The 14,545-nt window shown below is 44.3% G+C and overlaps 1 protein-coding gene across 1 annotated transcript in view; it reads right to left on the bottom strand.

Annotated features, from left to right (window-relative positions):
* The window catches only part of LOC119180588 (uncharacterized), a 495,071-nt gene that overhangs the window by 325,760 nt on the left and 154,766 nt on the right, over positions 1–14,545 (bottom strand). The gene's annotated exons all lie outside the window — the stretch shown is intronic.

The following is a 14,545-nucleotide window of genomic DNA, read 5'->3' as shown; positions in this document are numbered from 1 at the left end:
AATCCTGCGTATTGGGCATGAAGACACAGTCAGCATTGAAAGGATCAAGCCAGCACCCATTCTGACAAGCTTCGTCTGAACAATTTTTTTCTTCAAGTACCCATGGCCACTTGTCTGCAAGGGGGGGGGGGGCATCTGTGGCATACTTTCTTCTTCTTCTGGCACGACACACTTCGGACATAAGCTAGTAGTGGATAGTCTGCTGAGGAGAAAGAAGAACTAGTTGGAACAATGGCGGAGACGCATTACTAAACCGCGCTGTGTTTTTGGAACTGTGTTTCAGAGTGCTATAATGGTATATACTAGTTCACTGTATTTATGGTACTGTGGCCCAACGCTCGCTAAACCGTTCTAAAACCAAGGAGGTTACGCCCAGCGAGTATAACGTAGCAACCCTTTCTTGTCAGATAGTGCTCATTGTACTTGCCAATGGCTGCTAAGGGGGATTGAGAGACATGAGCATTCGGCTTTTAGTTAACGCGCACGCTGCGAATTTTTTACTATTTAACAACGCACAAAAGAAATCTCCCGCCGGCACCACCTTTAAGGTCAAAATGTAAGACTGGTAAACACTACTGCTACGACTACGAGAGACGAAGGGGTGCCGCTACGAGCTTCGCCCCTAAAAAATGTACCAGCCTTCGGCTAGTTCGACTCCATTGCACATCACCCCGAAGCCTGTCCCGGCCTTTTGTGGCATCTGCGGAAAGTTGGTGCCACTCGCGGATGGCGCCCGTGCTTCCCGTGAGTGTATGCCTCGGTGCGCTCTCTGTGCTGAATTCCCCATCACCGGACACTGGTGCTGTAACGAACGCTACAGGGTGCTTCCATCCAAGACACCCCCTCCTGAATTAGTAGGTGAAGCCGGTCGCAAGAACAGAAGACATCGGCGCCGACGGAAATTGGGTTCTTGGTCGTCGCCTCATGTGAATCAGCCTGCTGCCATCAACTGTGTCCCACCCACGCTCTCTGGCTCCACGATGAGACAACTACGGACGGACCTTCAGCCACGAGGTCGACATCAAAGCAGCCTTTACCCGCCCACCCACATCAAAACCATCGTTGCATGTATTCAAACTCACAGCCCAGAGAGATACATCGTGGGCTGACCGCGTCCGACAAGAATCTCGAGAGAGCGGCTAGGGTGAGTGAGCCTCTCCGCCCAAACTCTCGGGAATCTCCCAAGCCCTTCCACTGCCACGCGGGACGAAATTGAACTCCACAGGTTGTAGGCCCAAGTTGCCTCTTTAACGCAGGTGATGGAGGCGCTTGCGAAATGCTTGTCCTCCCCTAAACCGACACACAATGGGCAGGTACCAGAAACGATGGGTAGTACCACGTCCGAGTGCACAAACACTGCGGTGCACCTAACCCGGCTTGAGGCGTGCCTCGACAGCCCAAATGCCCAGATGGCGTTCATAGTGACCACAGTGAAGGATCGATTGGCTGCCACTCTCCAAACCGTATTTGACCGCATTCCGGGCAGATAGTTGCTCAGATGACTGTTGGAACTCACCGCCCTAAGCTTAGGCGGGGGTCTCATCTCAAGTATGCCAACCTTTTTCCCAAGTAGCCGAGTAGACGCGCACTCCGGCAGTTTGACTAACACTTCGCAAGCGAGCACAGGATTGAGCAGTGAAGCCTCTATGGCCCACTTTGCTTTCCCGGAGGTCCCCCATGCGTTTGGTTCTCATGATAGTGAGCAACGGCTCTAGATCGTGCCACCTCCACGAAACTTCGGACCTTTTTGCAATCCTGCAGTAGAAGTGTCTGGGATTTAAGGCACGCAATAAGCGGGCTGCTGTCCAGCTCCACTCAGAAACCTATACGCGTTTGCCCGCGGTAGCGGCCCTTCAGGAGTCGGGCGAGCGTGCTGTTGTCACAAATTATACCGTGTACCGAAGGGACGCGCAAACGACACTCTGCGCGCACAAAAATTACACCACCAACCTGGCGGATCTCGACTGTTATCCGCCTTACTCATACGTTATAGTGACTCTCCTTCCGCTTCAAATTCAGGAGCCGTCAGTACATATCCTAAACATATACAGCTCTCCGAAATTTGTAATATAACCAACGGTGATATATTTAGCAAACACCTTACCCTAGCAGGCACGGAGCTAATAGTCGTTGTAGGCGGCTTTAACGCCCCTACTCCTCACTGAGGTTAGCGTAAGGAGGATCGGCGTGGAAGAAAGTTGGCGCAACAAATTTCCACCCTGTGCCTCGCTATCCTTACGGACCTCGCACACCCAAACCATATTGCTAAATCTGTATTTCGAGACACATGCCCTGATCTCACACTTACCAAGCGCGTCAAGTATGCAGAATGATTCAACAACAAGGAAACCCTCGGCGCTGACCACTGCATTCTATTACTACAAATCAGACATATTCTCTTACCCGCCCACAGCAACAAGCAAAACTTCCGAACCGGGACAAGTTCTGTTCGGAGTACACGACTATGACGCCCATATCTCAACAAGGGTACGCCATTTGGTCTCACCACCTTGTAAAGGCATTTCGTCATAGAGAGCAGACAGTTCAGCTTTCAGAAGCCACTCTGGTGCTGCATGACCATCTCCTGCAGCTTTGGCAGGCTCGGCATAGCCTAGTACGTCAATGGCGCCGACAAAAGCTTAATCATCAGCTCAAAACCCGCATAGCATTGCTCACTCAGGAAGCAGATGAGTACGCGGCCCAGCTCACTGACTCTAATTGGGTTGAATGCTGCTCGATCAAAAATCCCAGCAGAGAAGGTCTGCTGGACCTTCATGATATCGTGATGGACTGTACGGGCAGCGTGCCGGTACCAGCACAACTCTGCATGAAGTTCGATCATTCCTGCAGAGGTAATCTTCCATTACCAGCAGGTCTCTAATCCTAAGTTCATGAATATCTATGGGCAATGTCTCAATACCAGCAGGTCTTTACATGAAGTCTGACAATTCCTGCGGGTAATATTCCATTACCAGCACGTCTCTCGGCTCAAGTTAATGAATATCTACAGGTAATATTCCGGTACCAGCAGATTTCTACGGGCAACCTCCAAACAAGATCAGGCGTTTGTACGATCTCTTGAGGGTAGCATGGCCACTTCCCTTCAAGATAGCTCGGTCTACTGGCAAGTACATTATGTTGGCCTGGGCATATGCGCGCGCCTGTTAGAGATTACATTGTTGCAGCGCTTTTGAATCATCTATTGCTCGTGTTTTCGTTGCTTACATGGATTCGCCATCATTGTTATCCTGCGCAGGCGTGGGTGAAATGATTTGGTCATTGATCGTCGTTAGAAAACTCGGCAGCAATTGACTACTTACGCGTTCTGAATTCCTTCGCATCCCGCATATATCACCACATATATATTTATTCCCTCTACATCGTCATCAAGGTTCATTCACATTTGTGTTGATGAAGCCCCTAGGCGTTTCCAAACGTCACTAAAGAGGAAGTACAAGCTCGCAATTAACAATCCGCGTGGTGACTACGCGTGCCGATCCACGACTAGTATACGCCACCGCTTCCCACAGCACACTCGGTCGACCAAGCGTGCCGCAGAAAACAGCGGCGCTCAGTAATCGTTACGGGCTACAACAATAGTATCATAATATGAATCACGCCCAAGGCGAGTCAAGTTAGTGAGTGCTCGTGGTCAAATTTGACCACCAGAGGTTTGCCACCATTGCACTATCGGCGTACCCCGCGGGTCAGCTCATGCAACGACTGCTCATCCATATGTGAAAGTTAACGTGCACATGTTCTGTGTTAACGCGGCCACTACAGGGATACGGCCGCAGCGTTACACTAATAGCACGTTTCAGCTTGATAATTTGCATTGAAGCTAATACGTAGTGGAGCACGTGAAGAAATATGTGTTCTAACTTTAAGTTAGCACAGCGCGCGGGAACGGAGACGAACGAGACCACATGAAAGTCTCTCTCGATGAGGAAAGTGTATGTTCATGCCTATGCCGCTTACGTTCTGTCGAGTAAATTGAAAGTAACTAAAAGCGCACACGCGTCAAGCGTTTCTGCTTTTACCTAAATAAGCTTCTGCGCATACATTCAGCTGTCTATGCTATTCATGAGTGGTATACTTTATCGGCAGTATCATCGCCGTGTAGCCGCAGCCTGTGGTAGCTGAGAGTCTAGCTGTCATGCCACCGCGAGTTGCATAGGTGCGATTGTGCCTATTGCAGGAGGATGGGGTCGGGGGGCGGCCGTCTCTCCTACTCACCTAAGAGTGGATGGAGGCAACATTAGCCCTATATATTGACTTCACAAATGAAGGGGGCACTTTAATAAACTTTTGCCCTCCCCGCCGCCATAACCCCTGACGGGCAACCCCTCGCCCGAGCAGCTTTTGTCGCGTCACTCTGATGGTCAAGTTTAACCTGTAGATTTAATTCTTTTGCTATCATACTGGGCCATTCACTGTATTGCTGGAATAATGAATAGCTTTTCTTTTTTCGGAATGTGGTGGCATACTATTGCCAGTATTGAGGTATCTTACGTGCATATTCAACTTGCATGGAGCTTTGCAAAACGTCAATCCATCTGATCAAACCTCATTTAAACATTTCTTTGCTTAGCTTCACTACAAAACAGCCTTTATTCTCCACAATTTATGGGAAGTAAAATCTAGCCTCACTGACCGCAGTTAGTCTCCAAGTGTTGCTAAGCTTGTACATAGTACCCTGTATCCGCTTCAGCCAAAAAGCTTCAGAGTCTCCGAGCATATGTAAGCCGAAAATGTAGAGCTCACGCAGGCTTCAAGCAAGAAATATTTCGCACTTAGGGCTCACTGTGCCCCAGACTTGGCAACATTTCCTTCAAGCGGGTTCATTCAGACTCACATTGACTAAAACTTTTCTGGACAAACTTCGCTCAGACACGGACTCACCAAATTGTTTCTTGGCTGGACTTCCCCAGACTCAAACTCACAGCTCGATAAGAGGCTGAATGAGTTGACGCATTAGCTCGTTTACAAAAGTTAGCTTTACATCACCATCTCACATAATCAGTACACTATTCATGATGCACCTTTTGGTCTCATACCTACAATATTAAGCTATAGATGATTGAAATTCAGGAAGGACATTTTTTGAATGACAACACTCGACAGGAGTGACAAAATATGTTTGTCAAAAATTTCCAGTGAAAGAGTAAGTGGGAGGAAATCAGACTTCACCTCCCGCCTTCACACCTTTGGTCATTAACTATCGAGCTGGCATTTGAATTTAGAAAATTTGTGGAAACGAACTTGCCCAAGGCAGTGTTTTATTGGCATTTGAATGCTAGAGAGTTAAATTATCTTTTAGAAAGTGTGTGAATAACTGTCATCTCGCCAAAGGCTGATAGTAATGCTCGCTATGTTTAGGTAGGACCACAGCCTAAAGAATTTTTTATTTTGGAGGGGAGGCATGTTTTAGATCTGAAAATGGTTCCAGGTGAGCAAACGTGACCGAAAGCCATTTTATGCTCTATATGTCATGGCAAAAAGATATCTTATGGGGGGGAGGGTAGGGAAGCATGAGCTCCTTGTGCCACTTCCTGGCAACAACTTTGCCACAGCCTCGTGAAAAATAGATGAAGTTCACTCGTACTCCTTCAAGCAATATATTTTGCGCTTACAGCTCACTAGCACTCAGAGTAAAAATTCGTCAACTGGAATCCTAATGACTCAGACGTGCTAAAATTTTTCTCAATTTAACTCACTCGGACTTAAACTGGCCGCTGTACTACTCCGTCATGCTCACTCAAGCTCAGACTGACTTGTGGCAGCTTCGGCTAGTTGGTACGGCATCACGATAGTTATAGCGCGTCATACCATACCAACTTAGCGCTCGTGTCCTTCGTGTCCTTCTTGTCTCTGTGTCGTTGTTCTGTTCTCCCGCTATAACTATCTTCAGACTGAAGCCTTAATACGAGTCTGAGAGAGTGTTTTGGGAGTTTTCCGACCTCTGTCTTCAAGAGCTTTATATTTATTGCATATTTTCGCATTCAGAATACGAAGCTGTCACCGCCTTCTCTATCTCTCAACCCCTCAATCTTTCTTGCCATCATGTCATAGTAAGCGCTGATAATTCTTCACAATGCGACCCGCATCACGAAACACAAAAAAGGTGTAAGGTTCATTTATTCAAAATTTTGTCCATATGACTCAGCCCATGAACTAATGGAGGCTATTAATATTCCATGCCTTGCAATAAGACAGAAAGCTGAATGTTTAGAAATTCTTTACGTGCTTTGAAATCTGAAACTAGCAATAAACCCTTCAACCTCTCTTTCGTCCTCAACATTAAGACTTACTTGCCACCACCATGCTAATCCTTGGACACCATATCTTACAGGAAAATATTTATTCAAATTTTTTTTGCACGCACCATAACAGACTGGAATGATTCTTTTAGCCTCTCATTACATTAGAATTATTGCAAATTGTGTGAACTATATTTTTGGTTGCTTTCTATTGTTTTGTTTTTGTGCCTTCACCTTCATCATTCACAAGGGTATAGCGCACCACGACAAGGACACAAAAAGAGAGATGCACACACATAGCGCTGTGTTTGTGTGCGTCTCTCTTTTTGTGTCCTTGTCGTTGTGCGCTATACCCTTGTAATTGATGAATCCCAACCAACAAGCCAGGCAACGAGTCTTAGCCTTCACCTTGCTTGCCTCACCAATGAAACACGAAACTACAAAAATGAGCATGAGTGAGCCTTGTCATTCTGCTATGTCTTGGTTTGGCATACCCATAGCCTAGCAAATTCACTTAAACATAGGTTCACTCACACTTGGCAGCTACTAAAGAATCAAATTTCAGAAAAGTGGGGCCAAGTTAAATCTGGGTTAGCCTGATAAACATACATATTGAGAGTTTTAGAATCTAAGGCTAAATGAAACAAGATGAGAGTTTTGGTGAGGCATTGTCTGAGTCAGCAGAATTTAGTACTCAAAGTGTGACCACAGCTGAAAACAAATATAATGCGCTAGGATGCAATTGAACATGGTTGAATTGAATTAGGACCCTGCTCAAGAGTTCTTGGACTTTTAATTTATCATGTTTATTAAAACCGTGCTCCTGTGTGTCCCTGTATATAAAAACAAATGTCATACGCATTTCATTCGGCCACTGAAAGCACCATTAATTCTCATTTCTTACCACCAGTACAAAAGAGACTTGCAACAGCAAGTAGACAGTAGTAAGGAAGACGTATCAAAGGATATTCTAAAATAAGCAAAGACATTTTTATGTCACAAAGTTCACCAGTGACCTAAAAATTAGGTGAAGCAATATGGCATGTGGGCCTAGTTCAAATACATTGATCTATTTTCTCCTTGTAGAAGAAACAAGGACAAGGAGAAGTTGCACATTTGTCCTTGTGTTTCTTGCCTTGTCCCTGTGGTATTCGCATATGAATTAGCACACGCCAATGCACTTATAAATATGTTCGGACTGGTTATGTTTGGAGACATTTTCACTGATGCTGTTAGGCGTAGGTCAGTAAATTATCTAGTGTTTGACAATTGTCACTCACAAAATATATTTCTCATACGAGCTCACTTACTCTAATTTGTGTTCATCTGAACTTGATTTGATCAGGCTCATATTACGACCTACTCGATTGCTGTTTCATCAAACTTGCATGTCAAAAATTTTCATTATGAAAACATGTGAAGACTTGCATCTTTATCATCTGGATATTAACCGTCTATTAAAGGAACAAAAAGTTTGTCCCCGTATTGTTCACACCTTTGTGTACCTTGATGTGAACACATTCCATATTTGCAATGTGTTAAACTAATGCATGGCCTCTATTTGCTTCTAATTTTTGTTCACTTATGTAAGCCATTGAAGTGGTGCTATAGGGACAAGGACACAAGATAACACGGAACTAATCTGAAAACATAACCTTTATTCTGGAACAATTATAAAGAATACAAGATTATCAGAACGCTGTGGGGGAAAATGACCACAAGCATATACAGAAAAGTAAGGAGCTGTAAAGCAGCTTAAATACAGGTAGTAGCATTCACGAGGACAATGCAGAGGTACAATATACAGCATGGTAATAAAAAAACTATTATTGTGACAGAACTTAGCAAAATGCAGCGATGCAGCCATTTTGTCATTACGCTTGCAAGTTACATGAACATTATCCATCTATAATTTTCATCAAGATGACCGCCTGCAGAACTGACTCTCAATTGCAACGGGATGCTGTGTCAGCGAAGTTGCCTGGAACCAGATGCAAAGATAAGAGATTGCAGCATTTGAGTAAGCGGCAAGACAAATAATTTGCTTTCAAAGTAAGAAAGCAATGAGCCAAATCAGAACTTAGTGGACATTCTGTGATCAGAAAAAAAAGAACTATTTTAATCAAATAAAGAACAGGGTGGTACATATGAATATTATAACTATGGAATCCCAGTGATGGCACTTGAGAACAAAGGTGCCAATTAACACTTTATGGCACAGTTTGTTCTCGCGGTGTATACACACACATGAGAAAGCAAGAAAGACACCATGAAACAAAAGTGCCCTACAAAACTATGAAGAGTTCGTAAATATCCCTAATTATCACCTTTTTAAACGGTGTTAGGCATGTCAAACGTAAGGGTATTATGCCAAAAAGAGAGGATGGCTTCCTACTTGTAAGCCGAAAAACACAAGTTCAGACGAAACGCTTGTTCAGCAGGTACAACAGTTCCGAGCCGGTCGGCATTATAGTGAACGGTGAACTTTCACGAAGAATGATAGTGTTAGGTGTGAGGATGTCATGCATTCTGCATAGTTTTCCCTGGAAATAGCTTTTAATAGTCGTTTCCGAAGCATATTGCTAAAGCAGCATATTTGTTACAATCTGTAGGCTTTCTGAAGCATCAGCAAAGACTTTTCGCCGTCCCTGTGCATACACAAAGAATATACACGTGCATTTGCTGATACCTTGATTTCTACTCTACCAGGGGCGAGACGGCCGAGTCTAAATTGGCAGCAGTTTTCGGAACAGCAAAAGTTTCATTTCTGAGCAGAAGAACCTTGCTTCGGAGCAGTTATCAGCATTTATATGTTGTCCTGCAATATTGAAACTACAAATTTTTAGCAACTTGGGAGCACCAGTTCATATTTTATTGTGCTAAAACTACACAACACTGAAACAAATTTTGAAGGAAGTTTTAGAACAAATTATCGCGAGGTGTGAATTGCACTACCTTTTCATATACCATGTGACCTGTGTGACCCCCATAACAAACATATGAAATAATATTTTAAAAAAATTATGTTAAAATCTAGGTTCCCTGGAAACACTTACAAAAATACCACATCACGCTAAAAAAATTCAGAAATTGTGACTGCACGAGAATCATAGTTGTGTAACAATTAGCCTTCATTTGAAGAAAAGCCTGACAAGTACACCTCTACCCCCAGATTTAGGTGCACATTAAAGATTTTCACTCAGCAGCCAAAACAAATTCGGAATAACCCACTACAGGGTGCCTCATAATCATATCTTGCTTTTGGAGTGTAGGTACTAGCAACGATAACCGCAAGTCAGATGACCAACAGAGGTAGCTGCTGTTCTTGTTGACAATAAGCAAAAAGAGTGGACAGTGGCTAGCCACAGGGTGTGTAGGACAGGCAACTGGTCAAAGGAAAGGAATGGATAGAGAGGGACATTTAGAGATGCAGCCGAAGATGGCAGGGAGTCAGGTGATGTGACGAGATTTAAAAGTTCACAAACATTAAGTGGGCATGGGCAGCAAAGGCAGATGTGCAATTACAAATGTCCGTTGCTGTGTTACTTTTATAGCAAACTCAAGAAAATTTTGCGAATAGCTTGAATGGACATCTTACTATATGTCTCGTGAATTTGGCAAGAAATGCAAAGCCATTCTGAAAATATTAAAAATAGATTATTTTACTGTTTATTTTTTATGTCATATTTCTGAAAAAATTTTGCTTGTAAAACAATGAAATCTTTTTTGGTTATTACTTGTGCCCAAAGTATCCTCCTGAATGAAAACAAGAATCTTAGGCATGACCTAAGTGAAAAATTCAGACGGTTGATGACCTGAACTTTAGGGCTTTTTTGGAGAAACAATTTTGCAAAAATGCAATTCTGGTGGCAACACTATTATTTTGCTTCAGAATGAATCCATGCAATTCGGAAAGAAGTCACAGAAGTTTGCACTTAATAGCTGCAGGGATTACAGAAAAAAATCTTCATTTTTCGATGGAAAGTAGTGTTTACAGAAATCGCTCCCTAAACTTCAAGTTGCCGCAGTGCAGACACACGATTAGGCGCGTTTGGGGCCGTTTTTAAAAGCTCTCTATTGCGCGTACAAACGTGTCACTTCATAGAAGCACCTTGTAAGTAATGCTAGAATACCGTGCTATAAAAACTGAAAAATCCCATTTAAGGTTCATTTCACCCTTAAATCCCCCTAAATGAAGTAAGCTCAGTAAAGGCACATTGAGTTATAAAATTATTGGGAAAATTCTTAGTTCAGGATTCAAAACAATATAGGAAATTACAATGACAATCATTACAGACAATTTTTAAGCTGAAAAATACCCTTGTCACATGGGTAAGCTCAACCTCTGTTATACCCAACTGCAGTTAGCAGACTCAAACCCTGTGAAACCACCCAGAAGCGCTGTCACAAGCTTGCTGATGCTGACAAACTTCAACGTGTGTAAGGAACACAGTTTTACCTTTAGTTAGTGTTGACATTGAAAATTCGTAGTGCATTTAGTAGCAAATTATTGCAGAAGTTCAAGAACTGCACTATTCTGAGCAAAAATGATTTCTCTTTGATGCATAGACACACGTTTGAAAAGATGTGATGGCTATACTGAGATGCCTAGCAACGCATTTTGGTAGCTGCCGCGTCGTGAAAATAGCGACCTAATTTAAATAGCAAGTCTTCTACGACAGTGACTGCACACGCAATATATCTTTCCAAATGCACATCAGTCTCCGTTGTCACAACGATGCAGCAGACTCGCTTTTAACTGGATATTTCACTGAGAGCCGAGCTGTTCATGTCCGACATGGGGGCCACCAAGTTGTCAGTTTATGACGCTTACAGGGGTTGCCTATCTCCGTTTATGAAAACAGTCGTTAGCAGATTAGCTGCAGTTAGGCTTGTCGTGTGACTAGGTAGAAGAGCCGTTCAACTTAACGGCTGTCGTACTTAACTGTGGTTAGACGGCCCATGTTACAAGGGTAAAAGTCACATATAAGTTATACTTAGTCTGTTTCCTTTGTGTTAGGACCCTCACATAAGTACGAAATGTTATTTACAGTTAAGAAACACACTGGGAAGCTACATCACTAGATGAATAAACACAGTGAATGTGGGTAGCTGGTGGCCGTTGACATCTGAAAATGTGAGGCAAGTCGAACACTTCTGCTGAGGCCAGCAATGTCTGACAGTGCAAATGCATGATGCTTGCAATCTCATAAATACGAAGAACAAAGCAGTGTGAACCATCCAACATTTTAACATAGCAAGAACAAGTCTTCTTAGGTGTAGAATAATCATATGAGTGTAAAACAATGCCACCAATCTGGGCATGGAAGTACCTCAACATTTCAGGAATGCAGCCAAATTGAGAAAAAAAATAGCTTTTAGATGGTCTCGAACAACTGAAATGGAATGTGCTAAGCCAAGAGGACAAGTTTGAGAATGTTGTTCACGTTTAACTGAGAAGCTTTTCTTCGCAGAAGCCAGGCGGGTGGAATATCTACAACTCTTTCTCCATCATAATATGTCTGATGCATAATGCATCGCTCAGTAATCTGCATTGGTATCAGTTTGGCTGCCGATACCAAACGAAGAGCACGACCAATCCCACCCTCAAACAGAAATGTTGATGTACCCCACAATTGACCGAACATGCGTGCAGATTAGGAAAGGTATAGCAACTGGTGGACATTGTACGTCATTGATGCATCACCATACAACCTAGCGATCTCATTAACAAATTTTGATAGTGACATTTGCGCAACACTGATGTCATACTTAGTTACTGTGTCCTTCAGTAACAAAATAGCTGCCCTGACAAGAAGTACAGCATGTTCTAAGTACTGTCGAGGCAGCAGATCATACAAACATGGAAAGCTATAAAACAAAAGCCAATAGCGCCACTCAGTGGCTTTCTCAAAAGCACGCTCTGAAATTGGTCTCCTGATTCTCGAAAAACTAATGAGTGGTTTTATGTCACTTAGTCTACTATCCAGAAGCATAATCTGCCGCCCAATATAGAACACAGAACCAGTGGTAGGCAGCCACAAATCCGCAACCTGTTTTGTGACCCCTTCCAGGACGGAATGCATGTAATCTGGTGGTAGTCCCCAGACGAGATCCAGACCTTCGAACCTAATCAGCGAAGAAGGCCCTTTGAAAGCTTAATATGGGGCCTCTGGTCCTTGCACTTGCCGCATGGCCTCCATCACGCGTCCATGGGTCCGATCAAGCGCCCGCTGACTGGTGTACATGTACTTCACTGTCCCTGTAAATACAAATACAGATGCCAAAAAATAATGCAATAATTCTTTGACCTACAGCCCCAAACAGAACACGTGAAATTCAACTGTAAGGCCAAAATTTTTTTGGAGGTGCTGAAATCTCAAATTTATTACTCCCACAAGAAAAGTTTTTTGATGGCAAATATCTCATGATCTTAAAAAGGAATGCCTTGAAGTAATAATATTCACAGAGTTTGTCAGAAGCAACTGGCTGAGCTATGCACACATTCTAGAAATTCGCAAAACTTGCGAAAACAACAACTATACTAGGGCAAGCTGGTTCATCATTAATACTTTGTCAGTCATTGCATTTTCCTAATTGTGTTCAGTTTTTCTTGTGCTGTGTTTCAAGTCACTCATGCGTCAATTACCAGCAAAAAGTAGCAGTGTTACAGATAACCTGAGCACAAGAAAGCTTCACACTGTCCTTATGATTAGACCAAAAAGGCATTACTATTGTCACGGGGATGAGAGAATGAATGAAATAAATATATTTACAAAATATGCAGGGAGAGTCAGAGGCAGCAGCAGGCAAGATGAAGGCCCAACAGCTACAACAACACGAGCATGGTCACTTTCATCGTCTTCGTCGTCTGTGATGCTGTTTCGTTGCCGATGTCATATAACATAAAACCTCCCGCCGCTGGCATCACCGTCTCGGCGCCTAAAAGAGAGTAGAATCATATGCGGATTAGTAGGGTTTGAGGCGGGTCATGTGGACGACATCAGTAGTGGGTGCGGACGACGACGACTGACTGTCCAGCGAAGCAATCTCGTATGTGACCTCGGTAAGCCGGCGTAAAAGCATGTAACGCCCCGAGTAGCGAGACAGGAGCTTCGAAGAGAGGCCAACGGGGCGGCATGGTGTCCAAAGGAGGACCAATGAACCTGGAGAGTAGGAAACTACTCTGTGATAGCTATCGTAGCGGGCCTTCTGAGAGAGCTGCGAGCCAAGAAGACGTTCCCGCGCAATTTGGCGGGCCACTTGAGCCTGAGCAGTGGCATCCCGGGCGTACTCTGTAACCGTTTGCGTAGTTGATTGGAGAAGAGTCTCGAAGAGTAACGCTGGATGGCGGCCGCACAATAAATATAAGGGGGAGAAGCCAGCGGTGTCGTGGCGTGAAGAATTGTACGCGAATGTCACATAAGGCAAAGTACTATCCCAATCAAGGTGATCTTTAGAAACGTACATGGCGAGCATTGTGATCAATGTTCTATTTAGGCGCTCGGTACGACCATTTGTTTGTGGGTGATAGGCCGTAGTGAGCTTGTGACGCGTCGAACACGAGCGAAGGATGTCACTATTTAAAAAAAATGACCGACCACGATCAGTCAGCAGCTGTCGAGAAGCGCCACAGTGAAGAATTACTTCATGAAGCAAGAAGTCCGCGACGTCAGTGGCACAGCTTGTCGGTAGCGCTCGTGTGATAGTGTATCTTGTGGCGAAACCAGTGGCTACGGCTATCCACTTCTTTACTGTGAGAGAAGTAGGAAATGGTCAAACAAGATCAAGACCGACGTGGTAGAAGGGAATGGTGGGTATGTCTATTGGTTGGAGCGGACCACCTGGTGGCAAGATGGAATGTTTGGAGCGCTGGCAGGACTCACATGCAGCAACGTATCGGCGCACAGAACGGTAAAGGCCTGGCCAGAACCATCTACGCCCCACGCGATCGTACGTGCGCATTACCCCGAGATGTCCCGCGGTTGGGGCGTCGTGAAGCTGTTCAAGTACAGCGGAACGGAGTGTCTGAGGAACTACGAGTAGTAGCTCTGGTCCCTCGGCGCTGGTGTTGCGTCTGTAAAGTGCCATCGCGTAGAACTACAATTTAGCGACGGGTCTACGTGGGGCAAGCGTAGACTCTGCATGATAGACCGCAATTGGACAACGTTGAGCTGTTCCTTGAGTATGTCGGTGAAAACCGACATGGCGAAGACACAAGGGTCAGAATCATGTGCTGAAAGGTCAGGTGGGTCCACGGGGTGAGGGGATAGACAGTCGGCATC

This window comes from Rhipicephalus microplus, unplaced genomic scaffold, assembly GCF_043290135.1.
Source record: "Rhipicephalus microplus isolate Deutch F79 unplaced genomic scaffold, USDA_Rmic scaffold_14, whole genome shotgun sequence".
Classification (NCBI taxonomy): Eukaryota; Metazoa; Arthropoda; class Arachnida; order Ixodida; family Ixodidae; genus Rhipicephalus; species Rhipicephalus microplus.
Note: the sequence above shows the minus strand (reverse complement) of the source record. Positions and strands in the feature narration are given on the sequence as shown.